The sequence below is a fragment of the Abramis brama genome, assembly GCF_963993115.1.
Source record: "Abramis brama genome assembly, chromosome: 25".
In the NCBI taxonomy this organism is placed as follows: Eukaryota; Metazoa; Chordata; class Actinopteri; order Cypriniformes; family Leuciscidae; genus Abramis; species Abramis brama.
Genome location: NC_139987.1, coordinates 23667380 through 23676086, shown reverse-complemented (window position 1 = coordinate 23676086; position 8707 = coordinate 23667380). Strand labels below are relative to the sequence as shown.

The window sequence follows — 8707 nt, the reverse complement described above, 5'->3', positions numbered from 1 at the left end:
CAAAATATTAACTTAAACTACGATAGTAATGATACTAATATAATGTTGCTTTCCAAAGAACAGCATGCTCTTGTCCTGTCAAATACTAATTGAATGTAATCTAAATTAAATGAATCTGCATGAAAAGCTGCAATATCTTCTTGAAGGGGCAATAATCCTGGGCACTTGTGCCAAGGCCAACAGAGGCCTGCATGTCAGTGATACTTTCATCTAAATATACACCAGACTGACGGGAGCAGGTGAGAGAGGCCCTGCCAGACACTGAACCATCACGCATACATGTGCTTATGTGTGTGTGAGTGTGTATGTCCTTGTTGGGTGCGGTTGGGGTGAGGATGCCATCTCCCCTTCACTGTGGATCGAGATCTGAACTAAACACAACCCAATTTTGGGTTTCTCTTCAAAGCCAGCTGGTCTGGCTTTATTACTTTTTCCTTAGCCTTTTTATTTTTTTGACAAATAAACAATCTTTTTACTTTTACTTTTCTACAAAGACTGACCCACAGCAGGTGCTGGAGGGTTGACCTTCCTGGAGAAGAACCTTATCGGACTGGTAAGTGATCAAAAAGTATCCAAATTGTTTGATGTTGGCGAAAAAATGACGTGTCTGTGGTGAACATAAGTCAATAAAGTGCGTGTGCTAGTGTGACACGGTGTTTCAACACGTCTCGTTTGGGGAATGCGGACCTGAGAATAGAAATAGAGAGATACAAATTTAGAGAGGTCGGCTTTTTTTCTGGACATGGTTTGCCTTCGTAAATAGATATGTTTGTCTAGGAGATGAATGCAGGGAACGGGCCACCGTTTACTAATATTGAGTCAAGCTTATTTACGGATCCTTTTATGACAAAAGGTGCTTTGACGTCGACCGTGGCTTTCTTTGTCGGACAGTTTGAGGACTTAATCAAGCCAGTGATTTTGTTTGGTGCCAGAATACTGAAATAAAAAGATGAATATGTATTGGAATTAGGATTAAATAAGTGTGCACAGGTTCCGAGGATAGAGGCCCGTTCACATGAAGGACAATAACTATGATGACGATAAAGAAATACAAATCTAAATGCAAAAGAAAAAGTACACACTACAACTTTTGGGGGCTTTTGCACCAGAAGAACCTTGTCATAGTTCCTATAGAACTAATGGTGGAATTACCCACTTTTTGGCGTGTTCGCACCGCAGGAACTGGGAATGAATTTAGTTCTAGGAATGCCTTTTGGGGGAGCTAAATTAGCTCCTACTTCAGAGTAGGGTTTAACCGTAGACTGTAAAAAAATATGGATGTAGTGTCCGTGACGTCACCCGTAGATTTCTGACGAGCATTTTTGAAGCCCAAAGTGGGCGGAGCCGGCCGTCGCCATCTTGGCAGCGCGTCACTCACGGATAACCGAAAATGGGCAAAAAGGCGGGATTAGCTGAGGTGACATGACGGCTACAAATGGCTAGTAGTGACAGCAGCCGCAATCCACCTGTCACTCAAGTGGCCACGCCCTTAATTATGCAGAACTTTAAGGCTTGATATAATTTAAATGGATGAGTTATAAAAAAATTCACTCCCCTCACAGTTGTCATGAAGGGAAAAATTAGCTATATAGACCAAAACCACTTTTTGTACCAGGCTGTGAACATGTTTTTTTCCTACTGTAAAGTTGGGCATTTTAACTTGGGGAGTCGATGAATTGCAGTTTAAGTCACTTCCGTGTTGGATTCAAGAGAGAGACCGGAAGGTTGGCGTTTGGGTTTAACCCAGCAGAATAGGAACTACCAGTGACGTAAGAGTACGTTGATTGGTCGAAAGCATGGCTATACGAAACAGCACCCACGCTAAATGCACATAGTTTACTCCACAAACAAACTTCACGATGGAAAACAGGGATAGATGGACCGACTCCGTAGTCCAGGCACTGCTTAACCTTTACGCCACAGAGAAAAGCCAACGTGAATTTGAAGGGACCAAGCCCTTCTTTTTGCTCATTCCATCGCATAACTTCCATCTCCGTTATCACGAATCCCTCGAAACAACAAAAAATAAAAACAGCAAAAACACACCTCCTATCACGCCGTCCTCCATTCTCCAGTTGCTGACGTTGGTTAATGCCACGCTTAAATGAAATCGCTGTCGGCTGTGTTGCATCACTTCAAAGTTCCTAGTGGTGATACGAATGCAACCAGGAAAACGGCCCTATAGGGGAACAATCATTTTTTCGGGGAACCGCCCTGGCTGCTAGTTCCTATAACTGAGTTCCTATATCTACCCAGTGCATAAAGATAACGGTACAGAGAATTGATATTGTAGGAATCACTTTCAGAACAATTTTTTTTTTTACAGCTTATGAATGATAAAAACATTAACCAGCCAATCAGAATCCATCCTGCTACAAAGAGCTCGAGCATTTAAAGTGGCAGACCACAAAACTTAAACGATAACGATAAACGGAACGATATCGTCTGCTGGTGTGGCCGCTAATATGCAATAGTTTGTTATAGTTATCTTTATTGTTCTTGGTGTGAACGGGCCTTAAAGATAATGATAAAGATATACCAGTTGTCCGCACCACAACTGTAACGATAATGGCACCAAGAAACGATATCATTGGTAGCTAATTGACAGCCAATCAGAATCCATTCTGCTTTTATGTCGTCTGCTGCTTTAAATGCGCAAGCTCTTTAAAGCAGGATTGATTCTGATTGGCTGTCAATGTTTTTATCGTTCATCAGCTGGAAAAAATAATTCTGAAAGTGTAGTTCTGAAAAAAATAGTTCTGAAAGTGATTCCAACGATATCATTTCTCTGTGCCGTTATAGTTGTGGTGTGAACTCTGCTTTTCTTTTATATTTAGAATGATTTTAGAACTACGTCTTTATCGTTATAGTTATCGTCCTTGGTGTGAACGGGCATTGATGCTCATCGTTGGTGCTTGATCCCCTAGGGATTTCTTTCTCTAGGCCACAGCTGTAGGGAATCCATCAAGAGTGTTTGAGATAATGAAAGGCACATCAAGGGCATTTGAGGTGCCCACAAAACCACCAATTCCTGCCCACAACCACTGCAGCCTTCTCCTCTTACAGCTTCAATTTCAAAACAAGACGCCGTGATAATGCTATCCTTATGTAGCGAGTGTGTGTGTTTGTGCCATTGTTTATACAGTTTAGACTCTCTGGCTGTCCTGATGCTCTAAAAAAGCTGAATGTTTTGGAGAAGGAAGCGCAAACTTGACCCACTTTGGATGTTGAATGTCAATGCAGCAAGATTTGCATGTTCAGCTGCACCATGCTCAGTTTTTGCCACATAAGTTTGTATTTTGAGTATATAGTAGAGCATTTATCCAGCTTGGTTGTTTAATATCGTGTTCTGGTAGAAGGCGCATTTCCATATTTGTTGAAACACTTTGGATAAAAGTGTCTGCTAAATTAATAATTATAAAGATGATAAAAAAAAAATATATATATATATAAATGCATCATGGGTTTTTAATGGCCAAAGCAGATGACAGATTAAATTTTCTGATATATATATATATATAAGGATATTTATATATTTATTTAAGGATACATTAAACACTTATTTTACAGAAAATCCACTTTAAAAATTTGAAAACAAATTATATATATATATGTATGTATTTGTGTGTGTGTGTTATAATGTTATATTTATTATATAAAATATATTTCTTTAGAAAAAGTAATGTTTGTAATATGACTTTTTCTAAATAATATGATAAACATGAAAAAATGCTCTATTGCTTGCAATTCTTCAAATAGTGTTTTTCTTTAATATAAATGTGATTAGGTTGTTTTGGAGTAGGTAAAGTTGTAAATTTGATTTTTATTAATTTTTCTTTTTTGTTTGATGCTGTATTTGTACTTCTGCACATGGGTTTTCATGCAACATCATAATGTAAATCTTTTGGCATAATGTAGCGTAATATGAGATATATTTATCCAAAGCATACCTGTAAGCATAGGTATCAGGTTATGTAACAGTCAGAGATGACATGCCTTAAAGGCAGCTTTAGAGACATCATTGCCTGAGAACTTGTCAGGTGAGCCACATAATGCGGCATGATTTGAAGCGAGTTTTGCACGCTAGGACTTCCCCAGTGAAACCAGAGTATGAGCTATAACAATAGAAAGCATGTTTTCTGTAATCAGGCTTATATGTTGAGGATTACAGGTGTCTTTGGGAGCTCAGCAAATGCAAACTACTAAAAAGCTGTCTGTGTTAGTCACGAATAGCCTGCGGATTCTTACTAACAAGTCCTGTGTAATTGTGTTTAATAATTTTGCAGGACAGTTGCTGTAACACGTAGATTCACTAGTCACTATTTACTCAGTTTATTCCAAACCTGTACGAGTTTTTCCTTTATTGTGCTATTGCACTGTTATATTTGAACCACTTAACACAGAAAGACACCCTCAAAATTATCCGCCTTGTCCAAAAAGGTTTAAAGTAAAGATAAAAAACCTGTTATTTGCTTCTGAAAGAAAAGCTGTGCTTGAAGACAGACTGTTTATTTTATCTTTTGACTGACTCTAACTGCTTTCAGAGAGAGAGAGAGAGAGAGAGAGAGAGAGAGAGAGAGAGAGATGGCATGAAATGGAAGTTGCGATAGTCTTTTTTTCCCTATCGTGGCATTTATCTTGTTTCTAGAACCAGATAAAATGTAGAACGGGACTTGATTTTATCCATGGGGAATTGATTAGATGGTTGTGGTTTGCTATTGGTGGATCTCTTGTGAGTGACAGGTTGCCCCGCCCTCGCGCCAGTAAACACATCATCAGAGAAGAGAAATGTTGCAGCAAGTGGGAAGATATTCTGATTAAAGACTACTCACATGAATAATGATGAAAAATAATGATGATGTGCACAGATGAATAATTTATAATAAACACTGTAATATTCCATAAAAAAACAAGAACTGTCAATTTTGATTTCATGGTGGCTTTAAAATGTGTGCTGCATCTCTGTTCTATTACTGATTTTCATCTTGATATAAATTTATCAAGCATATCATGGAAATACAAAGATCTTAGAAAACACAAACAATTGCAAAATCCAAATAGTGACCACCAAAGCTTCACAGACACTTAAGATTAAGCTCAAAGTATTGCTAAACTTCACATGGAGGTTTTACCCTTACCCGCACTTGGCAGCTCTGGGGGAAATTGTTCAATGAAAAACATGGCCCCTGAGAGCGTCCATGTTCCTCTGTGAGTGTCAGCATTAGTGCCCTGCTGCCAGGAAAAGTGTTGGAAAGGTAAAGGGTTGTCAGTGTTCTGTGTCTATTAAAACACGCACATAGCTTTTCTTGGACAAGAGTGGATGAACTCTGTTTCCGCTCTCTCCCTAATGCTCAGTTATCGAGATAAACTAAACTTTAAAAAAAATCGTTAACAGACTCGGTCTCAGCTGAATGAACAAATACATAAGCCCTCTGATCGGGGTGTTATGGTTATTGAAGGATATATGGTAAGTGTGTATTGAGGTGTAATGCACAAACCCGCCACTAGTGTGCGGTAATGAGTCACGTGTGTGTGTATCTGCCGCCAGTCTCTAAACTTCACTGATGAGTTTTAATGTGCGTTTCTGATGTTCACTGATTGTCCCCCAGACTAATAACTAATTCATACAATTTGATTCATATTTCATTTTTCTAGGTGCCAAACGAAGTGCCTGAAAGCCTCAAAACCCCATTTGATGGAGACACAAAAGCAGTGAAGATTCAGAGGGAGAAGATAGTGAAGTTGAAACTAAAGGTTATGAGCAAGTGATTGGTAAGAATGATATTCCCTTATTGTCTTTAAACAAATTTAAGTTACTTTTTTACAGTTTACTTTTTCATATTTATTTTATTTTAGAGAAAAAATAAAGATAGAGTCAGAGAGAAATAAGTCACTAATTTCTGTACAATAGTATGCCTTCAAATAACTAGACAAAATGAAAACCGATGTCCACTTAAGTGGAATAATTGAAAACGTTTATCCGCTTGAGCTCTCACGTCTGTAGCCTACACTCGACGCGACGCGACGCGTGGTGATTAAAATAAGCGTTCTAGTAGGACGCGTCGCGTCACGCGCTTGCACTGTAGACTGGTGTGAGTTACTGTACGCGTTAGTCCCGCCCTCTTTACAGAGAGAGAGAGAGAGAGAGAGAGAATGATTCTCTCTCCTGTGTGACGAACAGACGCTCGTGAGGATCTTGTCAGTAAACTAGAGGAGATCTCAAACACCACTGATCTATCCAGGATAACTCTGGACATCTTCAGTTGTTGTTTTTCCTGCTATTGAAAGGACGCTTTCCATCGCTGCATGTGTCAAAGCCAATGAGAGACGCGGAGTTCTGTGATCATTCTCACATTGACGCGCACATGAAGCGCTTTGACGCGGTTCTGGATTTGGAGAGCGCGTGAGGAGTTCTGGACCGGTGCGTGTCTGACCATTAACACCAGCGCGCGCACGTTCTCTGGACCTGACACACTCATGCATTACAAAGTAAGTTGAACTGTCACAACTAGATGCTTTTGTTTACTATTATTATTGTGGTTTTGTTTAAATTATGTTTGATTAATAAAATAGAATAGTACAATTAGTTACAGTATTGAATAGAATAGTATAGTTTAATATGCAGAACTAGTGCATAAGTAATGCAATAGTGTACATCAGTATAGTTTTTAGTCATTAGTAATACTAATGAAGTACAGAATGGTCTATGTAATATTATATGTTAGAATAGTTAGAAAGGTAATAAATATAAATAATACACTCTTAAAAAAGAGGTTCCAAAAGTTTTTTTCTTCCACAACAACATTCTAAAAAGAACCATTTTTTTCCTTATTGTGAAGAATGTAATAATCTAAAGAACCATTTTCCACTATAAAGAATCTTTTGTGGAATGCAAATGTTCCATGGATGTTAAAGGTTCTTCATGGAGCCATAAAGAACCTTTATTTTTAAGAGTGTACAATATACTGGAATAGTAGAACGAGTAATAAAACAGAATAAACATGTCTAAGCGATTTAAATATTCCTGATAATTCGGAGTTGTGCATTGGATGTACTTTTTTTTAACGCACAATTTAAATGATTTCTGGAGTGGTTTAGGTAACACTAAACAAACATCTTTTTCCAAAATATCCAGGACGGGGTTCCCTGGGTGAAACGCAGCAGTTTAGATGAGAGAGAAGTGCTTTCCACTGGTGCTTGTACAATAATAATGGCCAAAGGGCAAAATGTGATCCAGGAAAGCCTAATGCTCCTCCCTGTGCTTAATAACATTCATTGTGCCATTTTTGTGAAGGTGTTTAAGCATGTTGTTAGTGTGGGAAGTGCTGCAAGAATGAGCAAATGCACATGATTCTTGATGCTTTAGAAAAGAGGTGAAGTACTTGTAGACAAACAGGAAACGTGTGCCATGCACTGAGACTCTGCAATGTGCCTCTCAAATAATGGCACACACTTCAACTGTTTATTGCCATCAGGAAACTATAAACCTGACGTGCGATCGCATTAGTTACTGGTGAGGGATGACAACTTAACAGCAATAAATTATGACAACAGCCGATGTGTTTCATTAACATAAGCTGTGCGAGGAATCACTTGATGGTGAGAAGGCAATTAATAAATATTGTAACGGTGATGTATTTTAAAAAGGTAACCATCCAAAAACCTCTGGATTTATATGTTATTAGAGGCCTGTAGGAACTTTGGCGGTTTGTCATGTTGAGGAATAACCAGCAGATTCATAAAGGGCTTGATGGGATGAAGTTGTAATTGTGGTATTAACAGCTAGTAGCAGCACATATGGGGACGAGCGCACCCAGTATATGAGTTGTGTAGGTTATCCTGCTGGGTGGTCTGGGTGCTGGTCAGACCTCCATGGCACTTTCCTTGGTTTTCTTCATTAGCCACTGAGAGAAATGCAGCAAAACCGCAAAAGTATATCACCATCATCGTTCCTGAAAAACAGCTGGGCTGATTATAACTGCTGAATGAAGACATTTGAAAAAAAATGTTCAGTGTCATTATATAAAAGACAGGTTTTTTTTATGCCGACTCGTAAATATTTTCACGAAAAATTTCTTATACATGCATACATACAAAAAATGATACTAAAAATACATATATTTATATATATTATATACACTGCTGTTCAAAAGTTCAGGGTCAGCAAGATCTTTTTTAAATGTAATTAATACTTTTATTTCAGCAAGGATTTTTTTAAAACTAAATGCTGATTTTAAGTACTGTGAATGTAATTCTTTTAAATTTCAGTTCATCCAAAAAAAAATTTCAGATTTTTTTTTAAATCATGGTTTCAAATCAGCATATTAGAATGATTTCTGAAGGATCATGTGACACTGAAGACTGGAGTAATGATGCTGAAAATTCAGTTTGCATAACAGGAGTAAATGACATTTTAAAATATATTCAAATAGACAAAAGTTATATTTAATTGCAATAATATTTCATAATATTGCTGTTTTTACTGTATTTGTTTTATCAAATAAATGCAGCCTTGGTAAGAGACTTCTTTTAAAAACCTTAAAAATCTTTCCGACCCCCAAATTCTAAATGGTAGTGTATTTTATATATATATATATATCGGTGCATCTCTAATATATATTTATTTTATGGATTCATGAAGGTAAATGAAGGATAAATGATGAACGTTCATTAATTTGCCCTATGCATGCTCAACCTTGTTTTACCA

General features: G+C 37.7%; 1 protein-coding gene across 4 annotated transcripts in view; it reads left to right on the top strand.

Annotated features, from left to right (window-relative positions):
• The first annotated feature begins 281 nt into the window (after nucleotides 1–281).
• mef2ca (myocyte enhancer factor 2ca) overlaps nucleotides 282–8707 on the top strand; it is a 42637-nt gene continuing 34211 nt past the window's right edge. For 2 of the 4 annotated variants that reach the window (XM_084105615.1, XM_084105613.1), the window contains exons 1-2: nucleotides 308–553; nucleotides 5656–5772. The gene's annotated coding sequence lies outside the window, so the exon portion shown is untranslated. Of the gene's footprint in view, nucleotides 554–5655; nucleotides 6490–8707 lie in introns of those variants that run through there. The other 2 variants (XM_084105616.1, XM_084105614.1) reach the window with 2 other exon arrangements.